At 41.7% G+C, this 21,570-nt stretch overlaps 1 long non-coding RNA gene across 1 annotated transcript in view; it reads left to right on the top strand.

Annotated features, from left to right (window-relative positions):
* The window catches only part of LOC116661601, a 32,620-nt gene extending 11,301 nt beyond the window's left edge, over positions 1–21,319 (top strand). The window contains exons 2-3 of the long non-coding RNA XR_004317544.1: positions 4,483–4,567; positions 15,312–21,319. This is a non-coding gene — a long non-coding RNA (uncharacterized LOC116661601). The remainder of the gene's footprint in view (positions 1–4,482; positions 4,568–15,311) is intronic.
* The last annotated feature ends 251 nt before the right edge of the window (positions 21,320–21,570 follow it).

The raw sequence follows: 21,570 nt of genomic DNA, 5'->3' as shown, positions 1-21,570 counted from the left end.
TTAATATGCTCTTGGATTTATTTTGTTAATATTTTGTTGAGTTTTTAAAAATCAATATTCATAAGGGATATTGGTCTGTAGTTGTTTATTTTCTCTTGTGATGTCCTTGTATGGTTTTGGTATCAGGGTAATTCGAGGTTCATTGAATGAGTTAGGAAGTGTTCTCTCCTTTTTTATTATCTGGAAGAGTTCGAGAAAGATTGATGAGTTTTTCTTTAAATGTTTGGTAGAATTTACAGTGGAGCCATCTGGTCCTGGACTTTCTTTGTTAGCAGATATTTGATTACTGATTCAATCTCTACTTGTTATAGGTCTGTTGAGATTTTCATGAACATTTCATAATGAGTCTGGTTAGGTAATTTGTGTGTTTATAGGAGTTTGTCCATTTCATTTAGGCAATTCCATTTGTTGGCATACAAGTGCTTACAGTGTTCTTTTATTACAGTTTATTACAGTCCTTTCTATTTCTGTAAGATCAACAGTGATGTCCCACTCTCATGTCTGATTTTGGTTGATTTGCATTTTCTCTTTCTTTTTCCTTTGTCAATCCAGATTTGTCAACTTTGTCGATCTTTTCAAAGAACCGTCTTTTGGTTTTATTGATTTTATGGTTTTGCTGTCTATCTGTATTCTCTCTGATCTTTATTATCTCCTTTCTTCTGCTAGCTTTCAGTTTGGCTTCCTCTTCTTTTACTAGTTCCTCAAAAGTAAACTTAGACTATTGATCTGAGATATTCCTTTTAATTTTAGACATTTACAACTATAAATTTTGCTCTGAGCACTGGCTTTGCTGCAGCCCGTAAGTTCTGGTGTGTTGTATTATTTTTCATTCATCCCTGAGTATTTTGTCATTTCCCTCGTGACTTCTCTTTTGATGCACTGGTTGTGAGACTATGTTGTTTAATTGCCATGTATTTATGAACTTTCCAGTTTCCCTTTGTTATTATTTCTAGCTTCATTTCAGAAAAGATACTTTGATTTCAGTTGTTCTAAATTTATTGAGACTTGTTTTGTGGCCTAACATATGCTCTATCCTGGAGCATGTTCCAGTGCACTTGAGAGAAATGTGTATTCTGTTGTTCGGTAGACTGTTCCATATTGTCTGTTCCACATAGTTGGTTTAGAGTGTCGTTCAAGTTCTCTGTCTCATTGTTAACTTCTGTATACGTATCTATCCATTATTGCACTTGTGTATTTAAGTCTCCAGCTCTTATTTGTAACTGTTCATCTCTCCCTTCAGTTGTATCAGTTGTTTACTTCATATACTGGGGGCTCTTTTGTTCGATGCATTTATTAGTATGTAATGTATTTTTTGTCTCTCTTAACAGTTTTTTATTTCAAGGTTATTTTGTCTGATATAACCACCCTAGTTCCCTTTTGCTTACTATTTGTATGAAATGTCTTTTCAATCTTTCTACTTTCCATCTGTTTGTGTTTTTGAATTTCAAGTGAGTCTCTTGTAGGCAGCATATAGTTGAATCATGAGGGTTTTCATCCATTCTACGTCTGCCTTTTGATTGAAGAGTTAAAGCAATTACTGATAAGAAATAATTTACTTCTGCCATCTTGCTCTTTGTTTTCTGTATGTCTTACATCTTTTTTGGCCCTCATTTCCTCCACTACTGTCTTCTTTTGTGTTTAGTTGATTTTTTTCTTAAATAGTAAACCATTTGATCCTCTTTTCATTGCCTTTTGTGTGTATATTTTTAAAGAGGTTTTCTTTGTGGTTACCATGGAGATTATGTTTAACATCCTAAATTTAAAGTAATCTATTTTGAGTTCTCACCAATTTATATTTAAAAGCATACAAAACTATTCCTATACAATTCTGTTCTCCCCAGTTTATATTATTGTTGTCACAAAATTACATCTTTATACATTTATGCCCAATAATATAGATTCACAAATATGTATTTTAATTTAAAGGAAAAAAAGTAGAAATACAAACCAAAATACAGTAATACTTGTTTTTATGTTTGTACATGTATTTACATTCACTGGAAGTCTTCATTTCTTTATACAGCTTTGAGTTGCTACCTAGTGTCCTTTCATTTCTATCTGAAGGACTACCTTTAACATTTCTCATAGGGCATGTCTAGTGGTAATGAGCCCCCTCAGATTTTGTTTTTCAGGGAATGTCTTATATATACTTCATTTTTAATGGCCAGCTCTGCCAAATATAACATTCTCTGTTGACAGTTTGGTTTTTTCCAACACTTTAAAAATGTTAACCCTCTCTCTTTTGGCTCCTGAGGTTTCTGATGATAAATTGGCTGTTAATCTTATTGAAGATTCCACATACTTGATGAGCCACTCTTCCTTTGCTACTTTCAGCATTTTCTCTTTGTCTTTTGACAGTTTGATTGTAATGTGTCTCACATAGGTCTCTGAGTTCAACCTAGTTGGAGTTCATTGAACATTCTGGATTTGTAGCTTCATGTCTTTCATCAAATTTGGGACTTTTTTTTTTTTTTTTTTTTTTTTTTACTGTTATTTCTTCAAATATTCTTTCCTCACTTTCTCTCTCCTTCTGGGACTTCCATAAGTGTATGCCAGTTCACTTGACAGTGTTGCCCCAAGTCCCCTGGGCTATGTTCACTTTTCTTTATTCTTTTTTCTTTCTACTTTTCTATGCTGAATAATTTTCTTTGTTCTGTCTTGAGTTTGCTGATTCTTCTGTCTGCTCAAACCTGCTGTTGAACCTCCCTAGTAAATTTTCATTTTTATTATTGTATACTGCTCCAGAATTTTTTTTTTGTTTCCTTTTTATGTTTCTTCAATCTTTTTATTGATATTCTCATTTTGTTTACACATCACTTTCCTAGTTTGCTTTAGTTATTTGTCTATGTTTTCCTTTAGGTCATTGAAAATATTTAAAACAGTTATTTAAAAATATTTATCAGATAAATCTGATTTCTGGGCTTCCATAGAGATTATTTCTGTCAATTATTTTGTTCATTTGAATGGGCCATGCTCTCCTGTGTCTTTGTATGCCTTTTGTTTTTGCTGGTGCTACTAAAAATGACATTTGAGTATTATAAAGTGATTACCCTGGAAGTCAGGCTCCCTGATTTTCCTAGGGCTTGCTAGGTTTTTGGTTGTTAGACATTGTCTGTTTGTTTTAAGACTTTCCCAAACTGCTAATGTGTATGCTGAAGTCTTTGATCCTCAGCTGTGTTCAGCTAGTGTTTTGACAGAGATTTCCTGGAATTCCAGGAAGTAAGAACATGAACAAAAACATAGGTGGAGGACGGAGATACAGAAAGAGTGACAGAGACAGAGACAGAGAGATAGAGAGTCAAAGAGATGCAGAGACAGACAGACAGACCTCTAACAATCTTTGAAAATTGGTTCTGTGCCAGGACTCTTGTTCAACTATTAGCCGTGCTTGTAAAGAACAAGCCCAAGGTGAACATTTAGGGTCTCCTCAGGTCTTTTCTGAGCATGCATCTTGCCTGGGCATTTGCACTGTGTTCTAAATTCCTCCGTATGCACAGCTGCACTTAAATGAGGACATTGAATGAGGAATTGCCCCAAATGTCTGTGTGTTGATAGTCCGACTTGTAGTGTTTTCAAGCAGTATCTGCTGGTTTTTCAGTGTTTCTTCGGGAGGATGCAAACTTGGTTCTGCCTACTCCACCATTTTACTGATGTCACTTTCCAGCTTTATTTTGATTGGCATTTTCATACCATATGATTTCCATTCTTCTACTCTTAAACTTACTATATCAATATATTGGAAGTTAATTTCTTGTAGGCAGCATATGGTTAGGTCATTTTTTCCTATATTCTAAAAATTTCTGTCTTTTAATTGGTATACTTAGGTGATTTATGTTTAATGTCATTATTGATATGCTTGGATTTAGGTCAAGATTTTATTAGTTGTTTTCTGCTTGTTCCTTCTGGTTTCTGTTCCTGTTTTCCCCTTCCCTGCTTTCTTGTTTCTTATTTGAACATTTTAATATTTATTTTATCCAGTGTGGTTTTATCTCTTTGTATAGTTTCCTCTCCTTAAGGAATGCTCTAGGGACTAGAATACACATATTTAACTTTCACAGTCAAGCTATAACAACCATTTTACCACTTCAAATGGAATGTGGAACCCTCATCACCACGTAGGTTTCTTTACCCCTTCCACCCTTTATGCTGCAGTTGTTTTATATATTACATCTATACACTGAGAAACCAATCAGACAATGTTTTAATTTTTGCTTTCAAATGCCAAACATACTGCCAAACATACTGCCAAGGACTCAAGAGGAGAACAGTCTGTAATATTTGCCCAGATGTTCCAAGGTTCTTTATAGTTTCATTTTCCTTCTGTCTAAAGAAACTCCCTTTAAAATTTATTTTGTAACAGACCTATTGGCAATGAATTCTCTTAATTTTGCTTCCTATGGGAATATGGTTATTTCATCTTGGTTCTTGAAGGTTATTTTTCACTGGATATAGAATTCTGAGTTGACTGTTCTTTTCTTCCAGGATTTAAAAAAAAAATGCTTCACTTTCTTCTGGCCTCCATGGTTTCTGATGAGAAATCTGCACTCATTTGAATCTGCGTTCCCCTGTGAGTAATGTGTCATTTTACTTTGGTTGCTTTCAAAGTTTTTTTGTCTTTAGTTTTCAGCTGTGTAATTATGCTGTGGTTGAGCGTGTGTTTCTTTAGACTTCTCTTATTTGGTGTTCACTGAGTCTCTTAAAACTCAAAAGACATGGAAGTTTTTGTCTTTTGTCAAATGTCAGAATTTTCCAGCCACTGTTCTTCAAATGCCTTTTCTGCACCACACTCTTTCATCTCTCCTGGGACTCTGGTGGCATAAATGTTAGACATTTTGATGTTGCCACGTAAGTCCCTGAAAATGTCATTTTCTTTTCAATCTCTTCACTCCACTGTTCAGATTGAATAGTTTCTATTGATCCTTCTTCAGCTGCACTGTCTTCTTCCTCCCATCATTTCCACTCTGCTATTGAGACTGTCTTAAATTTTCCATGACTGTACTTTTCAGTTATAAATTTTCCATTTAGTTTTTAACTATGTCTTCTACTTCTTTTCTCTCACTTTCTGTGTTTTCTTTCAAGAGCATTGACTCTTATTTCCTGGAGTATTTTTATTGCTTTAAAGTCTTGTCAAGTAATACCAACACCTGTGTCATCTCAGCATCATTGTCTGTTGATTGTCACCCCCCCCATCCAACTTGAGATTTTACTGGTTCTTATGTCCAGTAATTTTGGATTGTATCATGGATAATTTGAATATCATGTTATGGGACTCTAGGTCCTCTTTAAATCCTATGGAAGTTGTATATATGTTTAAGGTCGGATCTATGCACGCACACTTCAAGGGTGATCCCAGATGCTCATAAACAACTTTATGGATTCACTTTCCTGAGATCCTACTTCTCCACAAGTTCCCTGGTACTTTTCAAGCTCCCTGAAGCTCCCTACTTCAATTCCTCAGCCAGAAACTGGGGCTTCACCTACCTTCCTCTGCTTATGCTTCATGCAGCTGATCATGTGTCCAGGCCCAACCGACCAGAGGAGAGAGAAAGCAAGCAGTGATACATGCTTCCCTCTTTCCACCACAGCTCCTCCAAGTGGAGAGGGTGGTTCTGCTCCCTCCAGTTTCTAGCTCCTGTGGGCAGACCTTGATCATTGTTGTTGCACATGCTGCTACTACAATGTAGCTTAGAGACTGGGATGTGCATGAATGGATGGAAGGAAAAATGGGAGATTTCTGAGTGTTAGGAGATCCTTTCCCATTACTCTGCCCAGAACTGGGTAGCCTCTTCTGGAGCCTCTGTCCCGTACTCTGTGCTCAGGATTTTACACTACACTGAGTCTAGGCTAGATCACACTGAAGGAAAAATACGGTAAACTCACTGCTAGTTTGGTGATATTTCAAACTCTGCTCTTCTCCAGTCTGCCTGCTACTGTTTATCTTCAGGGACCTCAATTATTTGCTCCATGCATTGTATCCAGGTTTTGTTTTTTATACGTAAGGCTGCATGTAGTGGAGAGACAAGGAGCAATGTGCTTACTCCGTTAAAAGAGAAACCTGTATTTTACACTTGTAACTTTTCACATTCTAATTACAGTTGCTATTTTAATAAATCACATAAAATGTAGAAATCTTGCAATTATAGGTCCATACTTCTCCCACCCCACATTCTTTATGCTATAGATGTAAAATATATTTTATCTATACACATTATGAACTCCACAAAGTATGTTATAGTGTTTGCTTTAAATAGTCATATGTAGTATAAATAAATTAAAGGCAAATAAAACATATTTGTATTTGGCCAGATAAGTACCATTTCTTATGCTCTTCGTTCACTTCTGACAGTCCAAGTTTCCATCTGACATCAACTCCTTTCATTCTGAAGCACTTACTTTCACATTGCTTGTGGTATTAGTTTGCTGGTAACAAAGTATTTTCTGTTATATGAGAAGGTATTTTGTTTTGATTCTTTTTTAACACTTTATATTTTGGAGTAGTTTAAGGTTTACATTAATATTGAGAGGAAGGTACAGAAATTTCCACAAACCCCCTGACGCCACACCTACATGGTCCCTCCCATTACAAACACCACTCACCAGAGTGGGACTTTTAATGCAGGTGTGTGTTTACCAAGGATGCACCTCCACAGACACGTCACAATCACCCAGAGGTCAAAGTTTACCTTGGGGTTCACTCTGGTGTCATATGTTCTATGTGTTTGGACAGATGTATTGTGACGTGTGTCCACAATTATAGTATCTTACAGAGTAGTGTCACTGCCCTAAAAGTCCCCCATGTTCCACCTACTCACCCCTGTCCATGCCCAGTCCTTGGAAACCACTGATATTTTTACTTTCTCCATAGTTATACCTTTTCCAGAATGTCATAAATTTGAAACCATACAGTCCGTAATTTTCCAGATTGGCTTCTTTCACTTAGTAATATACACTTACAGTGTCCTGAGGTCTTTTCATGGCTGGATAGCACATTTGTTTTTAGCACTCAATAGTATTCAATGTCTGTATGTGCCATGGTTTATTTATCCACTCACCTACTATAGGACATCTTGGTGGCTTCCAAGTTTGGGCTGTTATAAACAAAGCTGCTACAAATCCATGTGCAGGTTTTTGTGTGGACATATATTTTCAACTCCTTTGGGTAAATACCATGGGGTATAATTGCTGGATCACACGGCAAGAGTGTGTTCAGTTTTGTAAGAAACCGCCAAATTGTCTTCCAAAGTGGCTGTACGAGTTTTGGCAATTATGAATAAAGCTGCTATAGATCCATGCGCAGGTTTTTGTGAGGACGTAAGTTTTCAACTGATCTGGGTAAATACCAGGGAGCACAATTGCTGGATCGTATGGTAAGAAAGAGTATGTTTAGTTTTGTAGTAAACCGCCAAATTGTCTTCCAAAGTGGCTGCACCGTTTTGCATTCCCACCAGCAACGAGTGAGGGTTGTGTGGTTCCCCATACTTGTCAGCATTTGGTGCTGTCAGTGTTCTGGATTTTGGGACGTTCTAAAAGGTACATAGTGTTATGTCATTTTAATTTGCATTTCTCTGATGACGTATGATGTGGAGCATGTTTTCATATGCTTATTTGCCGTTTGAGTATCTTCTTTGATGAGATGTCTCCTCAGGTCTTTGACCCACTTCTGTTTGTTTTCTTATTGTTGAGTTTTAAGGGTTCTTGTATATTTTGGACAACAGTCCTTTATTAGATACGTCTTTCACAAATATTTTCTCCCAGTCTGTGGCTTGTCTTCTAATTCTCTTGTTATTGTCTTTCACAAAGCAGTTTTAAATTTCAATGAAGTCCAGCTTATCAATTATTGCTTTGATATATCGTGTCGTTGGTGTTGTATCAAAAAAGGCATCACCTTCAAAAAAGGCATCACCATCCCCAGGGTCACCTAGGTTCTCTCCCTTGTTACCTTCTGGGAATTTTATAGTTTTGCCTTTTACATGAAGGTCTATGATCCCTTTGAGTTACTTTTTAATGAAAGGTGTAAGACTGGTGTCTAGATTAAAATTTTTGAGTGTGTACGTCCACAGTATTTCAGCACCACTTGTTGAAGACACTGTCTTCACTGCTTGTGTCGCCTTGCTCCTTCATCAAAGGTGGGCTGACTGTATTCATGTGGGTCTACTCCTGGCTCTCCATTCTGCTCCGTCGACCTGTCTGTCTACTCTTTCACCAACGTTACACTGTTTTGATTATTGTAGCTTTATAATAAATCTTGAAGTCTGGTGACGTCAGTCCTACAACTTTGTTCTTCTCCTTCAGCAATGTGCTGTCCTTTCTGGGTCTCTATAAAATTTAGAATTAGTTTGTTGATATTCACAAAATAACCTGCTGGTATTTTGATTGGGATTGATTGAATCTGTAGATCAAGCTGGGGAAAACTGACATCCTGACAATATTGCATCTTCCTATCCATGAACATGGAATATTTTCTGCTTAGTTCTTTGATTTATTCATCAGAGTGTTATGGTTATAAATTTCATTGTATTTGTACCTAAGTATTTCAGTTTGGGTGTTTCTAATGTAAATTTTTTTTTTTTTTTAATTTCAGGTTTCACTTGTTCATTGTTGACATACAGGAAAACAATTGACTTTTTAAAAAAATATTTATTTATCATTTAATTATTTTATTTTGGTAGGGGGAGGTAATTAGGTTTGTTTACTTTTAGTGGAGGTACTGGGGATTGAACCCAGGACCTCGTGCATGCTAAGCACGTGCTCTACCACTTGAGCCACACCCTTCCCCCTACAACTGACTTTTGCATATTAGCCTTGTATCTTACAGTGTTGCTACAATCACTTATTACTTCCAGGAGATTCTTCATTGTTGTTGATCCCTTTGGACTGTCTTTCTATGTAGACAGTCATGCCATCTGCAAACAAAGACAGTTTTATTTTTTCCTTCCCAAACTGTGTATCTTTCCTTTCCTTTCCTTTTCTCGACTTGCTACATTTGCAAGGATTTTCAGTATGATGTAGAAGAGTAGTGGAAGGGGACATCCTTGCCTTGTACCTGAGCTTAGTGGGAAAGCTTCAAGTTTCTCACCATTAAGTATGACATTAGCCATAGGTTTTTTTTATAGAGAGCCTTTATCAAGTCAAGAAAGTTTCCCTCTATTCTTAGTTTACTGAGAGTTTTTATCATGAATGGGTGTTGGATTTTGTCAAATTCTTTTCCTGTATCCATTGATCTGACCAATGATTTTTCTTTTTAAGACTATTCATGTGCTAGATTACATTAATTGATTTGTGAGTAGTGGACCAGTCTTGCATACCTGAGATAAATCCCACTGGGTTGTGGTATATAATCTTTTAAATCATGTTTTTATTCAATTTGCTAACATTTTGTTGAGGATTTTGCATTTATCTCTCTCTCTCTCTCTCTCTCTCTCTCTCTCTCTCTCTCTCTCTCTCACACACACACACACACACACACACACACACACACACTAATGAGAACATCAAAGGCATTGTTCATTCCAGTGTTTCTGATCTCTAGTGTTTCTTTTTGGCTCTTTCTTAGGATTTCCATCTCTCTGCTTACATTGCCCATCTGTTCTTGCATGCTGTCTACTTTATCCAATTTGAACCCCATGGCATGTTAATCATAGTTATTTTAAATTCCCAGTCTGATAATTCTAACATCCTGCCATGTCTGGTTCTGATGTTTGCTCTGTTTCTTCCAATTGTGTGTTTTTGCCTTTGTCTCATAGTTTTTTCTTGGTGTCTGAACAAATTGTACTGATTAACAGGAACTGCTGCAGATAGGCTGCTGGTGATGTGGTGGTGAGGCGTGGGGGGAGAGGAAGCGTTCTGTAGTCCTATGCTTGGGTCTAGATCCTTTAGTGAAGCCTGTGCCTCTGGGCTGTGAACTTCACAAGTGTTTCTCCCTCTTTGTCCTCCTGTAGGTGGGACAGGATGGGTAGAGTAGACTGGAGTGCGTTTCCCCTTCCCTAGGTCAGTTAGGCTCTGATGATACTCCAGCAGGTTAGTCTCAGATTAACTAGTTTTCCCTGAGGGCGGGCCTTGTTAAGGGAACATGGTGCTCTGGAGTATTTTAAAGTGGTTCTTTCCCCCTTTCTCTGCTGGAGACCTGAGGGGAGCTCCCTCAGATACTCACCAGGGGAGGCTGGTAGAGATCCTGGGGATAAAGCTCACAAAGTGTGGAGTCCCTGTGGTTGGGTCCCCACAGAGCCTCCAGGAATTCATCAATTACATTCAGGTTTTCCTACCCTCATTGTTCCCCATGGTGTTGTCTGCCCTGGGTTCCTGCTCAGTAACTGTGATTCTCTGTGCTGGTACGTCTCTCCAGTCTTGGGGGCAGCGGTTTGCCCAGTGTTATTTCCTCTCTTTCAGATTCAAGAACAGTTGCTGATTTTTCATTCTGTTCAGTTTTTTACTTTTTGTTAAGACAGAGTGGTGAATTTGAAGTGGAGCTTGAAATCGGAAGTTCCCAGCTGCCTATTTGCAAAAATAAACTTAACTTTGCCTTGATTCTTGAAGGATATTTTCACTAGAGAATTCTGGGTCAACAGCTTCCTTTTTCCTGGCCTCATTCACATTTGAGGAAACATCAGCCAATAACTGAATTATCATCCCCGTATTTAATGTGTTATGTTTTTCCGTCCTTTCACAAGTTAGTCTCCAGTTCAGCTTCAGTAGTTTGACTGTGAAGAGCCTCAGGATGACCTTCTTATATTTGTCCAGCTTGGCTGTACTGAACATCTTAAATCTGTAAAGTTATGTCTTTTATAAGATGAAAAAATTCAGCCATTGTTTCCTCAAATACTTTCCCCGTCCCATTCTTTCTCCTCTCCCTCTTGGTCTTCAGTTGTACACGTGCGAGACTGTTTGATCTCACCTAATAGGTCCCTCAGGATTCCATCTTTTTTAAATCAATCCTTATGCTCTTGGTTCTTGTCACTGTGTCATTTCTGTTTATTGATCGAGTTTTGCTTATTCTTTCTCCTGTCAACTCCATTTGGCTGTTAAGTCCGTCCAGTAAATTTTTTATTTAAGTTTTTTCAGTTCTAGAAATTTTCTTTTGGTTCCTTTTTTGTCATTTCCGTTTCTCAGTGAACATGTTTTATTTCACTGATGATAGTTATAATATCTACTTTAAAATCTTTGCCTGTTAGTTACAAATCTGAGTCATCTCAGGCCTGATATCAATTTATTTTCTGTTCTCTGGAGGATGAGTTCCACTTCCCTGAGTTTTCTGTTTGTTTGTAAGATAATTTTGGAAATTGTGGACATTCAAAACATTAAGCTGTGAAGACTCAGGCTTCTGCTCCTTTCCTCTGTTGGTTCTCAGGTTTAGAAGACAGCTGTCCTGTGGGGCTGCAGAACCTGCCTTGCTCAGATCTTTGCTCCTGAGTGGTTGTTCTCAGAGTCTGCCCCACATGTGTGTAGCTCAGAGACAGACAGGACTTGGGGATCCCCTCTCTGGATTTCCCTTATAGGAGTCTCTCCCTCGCTCCCTCTGGAGGTCATGGTCTCTGGATTCTGCTGTCTGATTATCCATGCCTTCACCACCAGCCCCTGTGGGGCCCTGTGCACGAGGCCTATCGTGTCTGGTCCTGTCTAAGAGCTACAGAGATAGGCACTGACCTATACAAGTGCTCTTCTCTGGGGTGGACACCCCTGAATCCATGGGCTTCTCTGGACCTGCAGGCAGCTGCCTTTGTGTGATGTCTGGATGTTGTAGTTGTTCCCTGCAAGTGTGTGGTCCAGCAGTCATGAATATTAGTATTTTTAGTCATTATTAGAAATGGAGGGCCTTCCTTATCTCATAAAAATACTGTGTAGTTGTCACATATGCCATTCACCCTTTTCTTTAAACTTTTCAAAGACTTTCATTTTTTTAGATCCTGTCAAAAATGGTAGCACACACATCTCTCTCTTTCCACGTTTTCTAATTTATCATTGTTGCTAGTGTATACAGGCCTGTTACTGAAATCTAAAACTTGAATTTACGTGCAGCCACTTTTCCAAGAATTTAACTTTAATTTTATTTCTTTTTAATTTCCAGAGGGGTAATTGTAGCTTCTGTAAATGATGACTGTACCTTTATCATTTTTATTTCTCTTACTGGAATAGCCTGTCTTCTTGGTTGAACCCTTGGCTGGCATCCCACTGCCCGTCCCGGGGTCCTGCCGACCTTCCTGAGGATGGGGCAATGTTTTCAGGAGGCTGAACAGAGCTGACCTGAGAGCCCTCTTTTCTTCCACAACTGGACTCATCAGTTCAACCAAAATAACCAAGAAGAGTGTATGCCCAATAGAAAGCTTTGGAAGATTTTAGGCAAAAAACAGTAAGAAAGGCTTTGTTAAAAACACCTGCTGAGTCTAGAAAGGTGGGGTTGATTTCTAGTATTAGATTTTTTTGTTTTGTTAAGGACAAAGTGGAACCGTGTTTCATTTTTTAATTCTCCAACGTACAATGGAAATAATCTAATTTTTTCTTGGCTGAAACTGGAAAGTAAAGCAGAGAATTAAAGAAATTATGAAGATTATTCATATCAAAATTTGCCCTGGGAATATCCAGATAATTGAGTGCAAAGTAAAGATTTTATTTGCTTGAATTACCTGTTTTATCCTCCATTTCAACTTTATGAATAAAATAGTGGTCTAGGAAAGGAAAATTGAGACCTTGCTTTTTTGAAGAAAATATTAAAATATTTTCTTAAAATGAGACCAATGGAGAAATGGAAAAAGCATATGCAGAGGCGATTCACAGAAGAAATGCAAATAGCCAGTGTACGTATGGAAATGGACATGCCCCACTGCTGGCGCAGGAAGTAAAATGAAAGCCATGATTAATGTAGTATTTTGCCTCCCAGGTTAGCATAGAGTTTTAAAATTGATAACATCCAATGTTAGTAAGCCTGTGGTGAAATAAAGGTTCTCATCTGATGTTGGAAGGACGGTCAGTGAGCTCCCGCTCTTTGGAGGGTGTGGCTGGTGGGTAGCTCAGACGTCCTCAGTTCTGCACCCCTCCCTAAATCAGCCCCTTGCCTCACGACCTGGTGGTTCCCTCCCATCCTGAGTCCAGGCTCAGCCCTGTGACTTGCAGCAGCCCCTGGGGTGTTCGCAGAGTGCAAGCAGGGACATGAAAGGCATGTGCCTCTCTCTCTGCCCCCTCCCCGTACTGGGGGAATGTACCAGGAGAACGTGCCGGGCTGCTCTGCTGGAGGACAGGACATGTCTGAGCAGAGCAGAGGACCCTACCTCCCAGCCAGGGCCGCCCCGCATCCCCTACTCAGCCTGAATGCAGACACACAGGTGGGCCAGCCAAGACCAGCAGCGCAAGGAGGGGTCACAGGATCAAGAGGCACTCGTTATTAGATTATTAAATGTAAGGCTTGTGGGGTTTGGTTATGCAGCATTGCTGGAGAAGGAGATAACTGAATCAGAAGGCAATAGGCCTAACACATCAAGATTTTTAAAATGCATAACCCTCAACCCAGCAATTATATTTCTGGGAAAAAAACAGAAGAACTAATGGCTTTGCAAGACATCCATGAAGGCATTATTTGTTATAGAAAAATTGTTTAGCTAGTCTAAATTTTTATCAGTAGGAAATGATTAAATAAATTATGTCTTACTAAGAGAATATCATGTAGCTATTCAAAAGAATAAAGTGGATTTATATAAGTTGGTATGGAAAAATGTTTAATATCTTAAGTAAAAAAATGTTGCCAAGAAGTAAGCATAATATAATAACATATAAAAAATACAATTGTAAAATTATAGAGAAATGGAAAGAAAAAAACATCTGTAAATTCTGAGAAGCTGTATTTAGGGGAGTGACTTTTAATAATGACCATGAGTTACTATTACACTTAAAAGCAAATAAGACAAATAACTATTTTTTTTCCCAGTTGATTTGTAAGTTTATTTCCAATCTTACTGAATATAGTTGACCTCCAGCACTGTGTAAGTTTACGATGTACAGCACAATGACTTAACACAAATATGTTACGAAATGGTTATCACAGTTAATTTATTCAACATCCATTTCCTCGTATAGTTACAAACACACTTGTGATGAGAACGTTTAGGATCTTCTCTTTTAACATCTTTCATATATAACACACCACACTGTGCACTACACTCCTCGTATTTAATTCACCTTATTACTGGATATTTGTACATTTTGACCAACTTCCTCCAAACTCCCCTCGCCCCCAGCCTCCACCTCTGATAGCCACAAATCCGATTTCTGCTTCCATAAGCTTTTTTACTTCCACATAGAAGTGAGATCATGCAGTATTTGCCATTCTCTGTCTGACTTACTTCACTGAGCATAATACCCTCAAGGTCCATCTGTGTTGTCACAAATGGCAAGATTTGGCTCCTTTCATGACCAAATAATATTCCATTGCATGTATCTACCACATCTCTGTCCAGTCATCTGTCCGCTCCACTCCCCGTGGACGTCGCAGTTTGTGACAATGTCCCAGAAAATTACAGAGGGTCCTGGTCTAGTCAAAGCAGCACACTGAGCCCTTCTCTGCACTGCAGGGATGGGATCTTCAGGAAAAGGCCCAGCTCAGTGAGCCACTCCCACCTGCACCCCTGTCCTGTGGGACCCCTCCTGCCCACATCGGGACAAGCCAGTGGGACCCCTGACCTGGGGCAGGGCTCATGCTCCATCTTGGACTTCTGGTGTCCAGACACGTGGGGAGAAGCCCAGGCTGGTCTTCCAGAGACATGTGGGCCCACGACAGCCAGAGCCAACCTCAGGCCAGGAACAGACCGAAGCTCAGATTACCCGTCATGGAGTCAGGGCCAGTGAGGAGGTGGCCCTGCCCAGTGGCAGACGGGGCTCAGTCCTTCCGTGATCTGCACACGGTGCCCACTGGGCTACGCTTGAGGACTCTGTATTTCCATCTCTTTATTTGTTTCCACAAAATGCCACTCTTACTTCTGTGGTACTGAGGGTGAAACACTTAAAAGAAGTTCATTTCTGATCACAATAGAAAAGCTTCCCCTGCTTTTTAACATAAAAATGATTGTGACATTTGAGTGGAAGTTCAGAGAATGAATTCAAGCCTCTGTAAACTTATGGGTGAAGATAATCTCTTTCAGCGACTGCTGATGCTGGTGCCGTGGACGGACAGGGTCCGGCCCACGTCTTCTCGAACCACCAGCAAGCGTCCTCCATCTGCGCTGTCTGATAATTTCTCCACTCAGACCTGCACGTCTGTGAGCCAGTGACAAAAAGGCAGTCCTGAATTTCACTCCTACACCCTGGTCCTTTTGCTCTCTGCTTCCCAGGTACCTAAGGGGAACACCACTGTGACAGGATGTAGGCCAGATCTCTGCCGCCGCTTCCAGACGTGTAATTACCGGTGACGGTGATGGTCAAAGCTGCCAAGACGTTCTGGAGTCTCGCCTGTCCACTTCCTGGGAAGTTTGGAGACTGGAATGAGTCGTTCTGGCATCCCTGCTGGCTAACACCTAGGTATTGGTGCAGTCGGTGGACAGTGTGCTGTCTGGGGTGTAAACTGCTCACACAGAGGTTCTCCGCAGATGGGGTTTTGAGTGATACAATCCACTGCATGTACTTCAGAGAGTCTCCTTCCTGTCTCTCTCTTTGTTAAAGTAACAATGACTTTGGGCCCAGACTGAAGGTCTGTCTTCCCCTGTAGTGGAAAGAGTGGTGCTTTACCGCAGCTGATACGTACAGCGTGCCCTCCACAAAATGCAACAGAGGTTCAGATCATCTTGTCTTTCTTTATTCAAAGAACATTGAAAATTGCAAATGTTATAAACACTAAACCCTGAGATTGAAAAGAGCTAAAATTTAGCGGCTTGTTGACGAAAAGCAGGCGCAGCCGGAAGTTCTCTCTCCCCTTGCAGCACGTGAGCGTGTGTGCGGTCACAGGCTTTGCTGGTGCTTCTGATTTGTTCAGCAGGGCTCCTGATTCTTGTTCTGTTCCTCTTAGATGTGCATCTTGAAGACATTTGTTGTAAGACTTTCCTCGGGTCAGACAGATGGAAAACTAAGTTTCTATTTCACTCATTTAAAAAGGACACTGAGTCTTGTGCTCACTCAAGAAGTGTTTAAATGTGAGCTTGAGTTTGTTTCGTGGCTGGGGCCCACCTGGGTGGAATGTGCGACCGACTGTGAAGCCGCCCCTTCCTCTAGGGTACAGCTGATTTGTTTGGTAGAGAAGGAAGAAAGTCCCCCCCCCCCCCGCCACCCCGCGAGGATTATCCGACGTGACGGACAAGGGTAGCTGAGGTTCTGCTGTCTGACGATGTCCTTGGGCTGAATGTTCCTGCTGAATGGAAATGGAATGAAAAGACTGCATTTGGGGGAAGAATGTGCCACAAAAGCACCAAGAATCTGTGGCAGCAGGACCTCTGGGGTCAGTTACTGGCGGAAAACGGGAAGGTTCGGGGGAGGCAGGGCAACACAGCCGACCGTCCCGGAGCGGTGAGGTCAGCCTTGTGGGGGACATGCCCACGTCAAGATGAGCCCCTTGCCTGCTGAACCCCTGCGGGCTCCCAGGAGAGCACCATGGCTGCGCACCAAGCAGAGGAGGCAGGGAGACAGGCTGTCCCCCGGAGTCGGCTGACGACTTGCTCTGAGGGGCACTGGGCCTGCTGAGGTCTCGGAAGCCTTTCAGGATTAACGCTGGTCTCACACAAATGATCTCAGAAAACAGGAAAGGAAGAAACACGCCCTGGCTGGTTGTATGAGACTGGCACAAACTTGATACGGAAACCAGACAAGGATGTAACCAGAAAGGAAGATTCCATGATGACCGTGGATACAGAACTCCTACCCCAAAATGTTAGCAAACTGGACTCAGTGAATGAAGAGAAAACGCCTCATCATCAAGGTGGGCGTGTTTTAGAAGTAGATTATCAGCAGAAAATCAGTCAATAAATTTACTGTGTTGACAATTCAATGAGGAAAACAGTACAACCACCTCCGGAGGCTCACGAAAAGCGTTTGGTGGAGTTCACCCTGCATTTGTAATTTTTAAGAACGCACACTTATTAGCAAACTAAGAACAGACAGGGACTCCCTTATCTGATAAAGGAGCCCTGGAAGGCTTGCGGCGAGCACCGTACTCCGTGGTGAGATGCAGAGAGTTTGCCGGACAGTGAACAGAGGACGGGCAACACCCCCTCCACCCACTGCCTCTGCTGGGAGTCTCAGCCAGGGCAGTAAGTACTGGAAGAAACAAACATCATGAAGAATGTGAAATTAAGTTATGGTTATTCACAGGTGACTGTGCACGTAGAAAAGCCAGAGCAACCTGTGGACAAGTCACTAGAACTAGTGAGTGCGATTTGCCTTGTTGAATATACTACACGTTGCATATTGTGTTGCATTGTATTTCTATAGTCAAGAAAGAAACAAAAAATGAACACTTGTAAAATATACCATTAGAGTAGCACCAGACACGTCACTCAGAAGTCTAACAGTAGAACTTTACAGGGAGAACGACTAAACTTTACCGTGAGACGTTGTAAGAGTCAAAAGAAATGGCGAAGTAAGAATGCCCGTGAGCTGGTGGACACAACACCATAGTCCAGAGTCTCCCTCTTTGATGCGTGTTTCCAAGTAGCCTCAGTCACTCTTCCATCAGGTTTCTGTTCACTTTATTCTTTAGTGTAGCTTGATAAGCTTCCTCTAGGATATGGGTGGGACTGCGAAGCACCCAAGAGGCTGGGACCCCCTTGAATGAGGCAGGAAGATTGCTGTGTCAACATCACCCCTGCCGCTGAGTCACCACAGTGTGTCAGGACAGAAAACCTGGAAATGGATTCCTGTGTCCCGGACGCATGGCGGGTAAAGCTTGGGAGAGGCTGCGCCCAGCTCGGTGGGCAGGGACAGGATTTCTCCATAAATGGGATTGGGACAGTTGAGTAACCAAACAGTGGAGGAGGAGGAGAAAGGAAGTGGAGGAGGAAGGAAGGGAGGAAAGAAATCAGACCCCTTACGAACAACATACACAAAAATTAATAGAGAAGCAGAAGACTGAAATGTAAATTTCAACATCTGGAATGGAACTTGGAGTCAGACAATGGATTTCTTTCCCCTTAAGAATGTGCCCTATTTCCCTGGCTCTTCACGTGCTGAGTGGTTTGGGATTGTATCCTGGTCGGGTGGAAGGTAGCCTCTCCCAGTCAGAGTTCTCTGTTTCTCTCCTTGGTGGTGTTTCCTTTGAGTGGTAAATGTTTTCTTGGCTGGGACGGAGTGCAGACAGTCTCAGTCCATTCAGATCTCTTGTCTTCAGGGGACTTCAGCTGTTGCGCGTGTGGTCGGTGGGCAGTCCGTCACGAGGGGGGCAGCATGTGGGACCCGTGGTCTGTCTCTCTCTCACGTGGGGTTTCACCACTCTCTTCAGCATCCAGACCGCATCTCAGCTTCATGTCTCTGGTCCTCATGCCAAAAAGACTCCAAGTTATTCCCTGGGGATGCTCTCCACACGTTTCACTGCACTTGCTGTGCAGAGCACACCGTGTCCCAGGCTGAAAGCGCTGGGAAGAGGCGCTGATCACGTAGCTCCCCATCCCCTCCTCCCTCTGGCCTCCCTCTGGTCCCTTCAGGAAGCTGCTTCTTGCTCTTGTGGTGCATCAGGTTGTAGCTGTCCTCTCCGGGGGAAGGGAGCTCACCCCGCAGGGTCCCACCCTAGCAGGATGGAAAAATGAACTGAAGATTATCTACTCGGTGTGATTCTATTCTGCCATGAAAATAAATGAATGCTAGATACAGATAACAACACGGGTGAATCATACAAACACCATATCGAGGAGAGAAACCAAGTCCCAAAAACATACATACAGTGTGATTCAATTTACATAAAATTCAAAGGCAGACAACACTAAACTGCACGTGATCTGGGAGGCACACACGTGTCGTAAAACTCTAAGGAAAAGCAAGACGCGATCACTGAAGCGAGTCAGATACACCAGGGTGGGGGGTGCGGGAAGGGGGCATGTGGGAACCTTCTCCCTCCTGCTCCAGTGGCGGTCACAGGGGCCGGATTCACCATGACAGGTTGCACTGCACACACAGTCGTCAGTATACCCCTGCGAACGTCACCGTGATAACACTGAAAGAGAGCAAGGACGTTACGTTCCAGTGTTAAAGTCGGGGGCCGAAATATCGAGCGTTTAGTTCAGAGGAGGTAAGGAGAGCACCTGTGGACTGTCTCCCCTGCTCTGCTCCCCTGGGGGCCTCAGCAAGCAGGGAGGCGGCGGTTGGTCCCTGAGGTGTTGCTAAGCCGCCGCTGGGCCACATGTGCCTCCTCTGGGCTCCGGGGGTGGGCATGGGGATCGGACAGAGAAACGGAGTGGCCTGAGTTTTCTCAACAAACCTGATGAGCTTCCCAGCTGCTCCGAGACAGCGGCCTGGGTGGAGGGGCCGAGCTGCATGGGATGCTCTGCCGTTTCGCTGCAGACTGCCTGAGAGGCGTGTCACCTGACCTGACGTTCTTCTGTTTCTTTAAAATGTCATTGGTTTGTTGGCTTAGAAAGACTCTAGGGTCCTTCCAGCTGGAATCTCTGCCCGTATGGTGTTCCCGTTTCCACGTTCGGCATGAAGATGCTCCACAGCTTCAGAAATTTGGCAAAATGCAATTCAGTGGCTGTGCATCTAAACTGCTATATCCTAATTCCACCAACTATTTAAAAATAGAGCAATAAGAAAAAGCCAGCTAGGATCTGGAGACCTATGAAACAATCCTTTTCACTTTTCTAATGGTGTTTATTCAAAGAGAAGAATGTATTTTAATAGCTGTTGAACTGGATTCTTGCAGAGCCCAAGATATCATCCTGGTAATAAGTTAGACATGTAAGAAACTGTATTAACCCCCACAGTCCGTAATCCAGAGCAAACTGAAGTGACAACTTGACGCTCCGTGCTGTTGGCCGTGTGATCTTCATTCTCCCTCTGCTCACCAGCTGTTAAGTGTTCCCTCCAGATTCACTCCTGGATCACTGGTCTGCTGTCTCTGCAGGAACCAGCAGAGTAACCCATCCTTCCCCGAGGCTTCAGTTACCACTTAGATGCTAATTACTCTTTAGCTTTTATCTCTACTTCTAAGGGCCAGCATCTAATGCTGGATTTGTATCTCCACAACCTGCTGAAATGTTTGGTTTCTCAAACTCTTCATGCTTCAGATTTAAAGTATCATGTCTCAGAAACCCACTTTTCCTAGTTTCTTCTGGATCTTGGTGGTTAGCACCATCGGTAGTCACAGGAGGGGTCACAGTGATGCAGACTGGTTGGAACCAGGGCTTTAAATTTAGTTTGGAAACCAACTAAGGACTCAGGACCAGAAAGAGCCAGGGAGTGAGTGAAAATCACGGAGGTTCAGGACTGCTGTGGAAGCCGGGTCCTCCATCAGTGGTGGGCAGGGCAGAGGTGGGGAGGAGTGACCTCAGGAGGACAGAGCGGGAGTGAAGCTGGACAGGCACCAGGGCTGCAGCGCTGGCACCTCGCCCTCGGCTGGTGGCTGCGTGGTGACAGCCACCATGACACCTCCCTGAACAGAGTGCAGAGCCCTGACATCCTCTGGCTTCTTCACTTGCCACTTCCATGTCCTGCTGTGCCCACATCTTTTGTTTTTGTCTGGACTTTTCTTCTAACTGTTCAAGATTCAGCTGGAATATCTTCTTTGTGACACCTCACTTCACACTCTCGATAGAGTCATTCTCTGCTCCATGTCCACCTCGTACAGGATTTTTCTGCAGTCCCCATGTTTTTGACATCTGTTCATGTCTTTCTTTCACTTTAGTTTTATCTAATAAATGTAATGAATAAAAATACTTTGAAGTTAAATGGTGGTTTCTGGTTTCCAGAAACAGCAAACTAAAGTAGTTAGGTTAGGTCTCCAGCTATGACAAAGGAGACAAGTATGTACGATGGAGAAAAGACAGTCTCTTCAATAAGTGGTTCTGGGAAACTGGACAGCTACATGTCACAGACAAAGTTAGAACATTCTCTGACACCATGTATGAAAATAAACTAAAAATATATTAAAGACCCAAATGCAAGATCAGATAGTCTAAAACTGCTAGAAGAAAACGTAGCCAGACACTCTTTGACTTAAATCACAGCAACACTTTTTTGGATCTGTCTAGAGTAATGGAAACAAAAGCAAAAATAAACAAATGCAACCTGATTAAACGTAAAAGCTTTTGTGCAGCAAAAGAAACTATAAACGAAATGAAAAGACAACCTATGAAATGGGAGAAAACATTTGCAAATGATGTGACTGACAAAGGATTAATTTCCAAAAATACAAACAGCTCATACAGCTCAATATAAAAAAACAAACAACCCAATCAAAAAATGGGCAGAAGACCTAAAAAGACATTTCTCCAAAGAAGACAGGCAGATGGCCAACAAGCACATGAAAAGATGCTCAACATTGCTAATTATTAGAGAAATGCAAATCAAAACTACCATGAGGTATCACCTCACACCAGTAAGAATGGCCATCATCAAGAAGTCTGCAAGTAACGAATGCTGGAGAGAATGTGGAGAGAAGGGAGCCCTCCTACACTG

Source organism: Camelus ferus, chromosome 35 (genome assembly GCF_009834535.1).
Source record: "Camelus ferus isolate YT-003-E chromosome 35, BCGSAC_Cfer_1.0, whole genome shotgun sequence".
Classification (NCBI taxonomy): domain Eukaryota; kingdom Metazoa; phylum Chordata; class Mammalia; order Artiodactyla; family Camelidae; genus Camelus; species Camelus ferus.
Note: the sequence above shows the minus strand (reverse complement) of the source record. Positions and strands in the feature narration are given on the sequence as shown.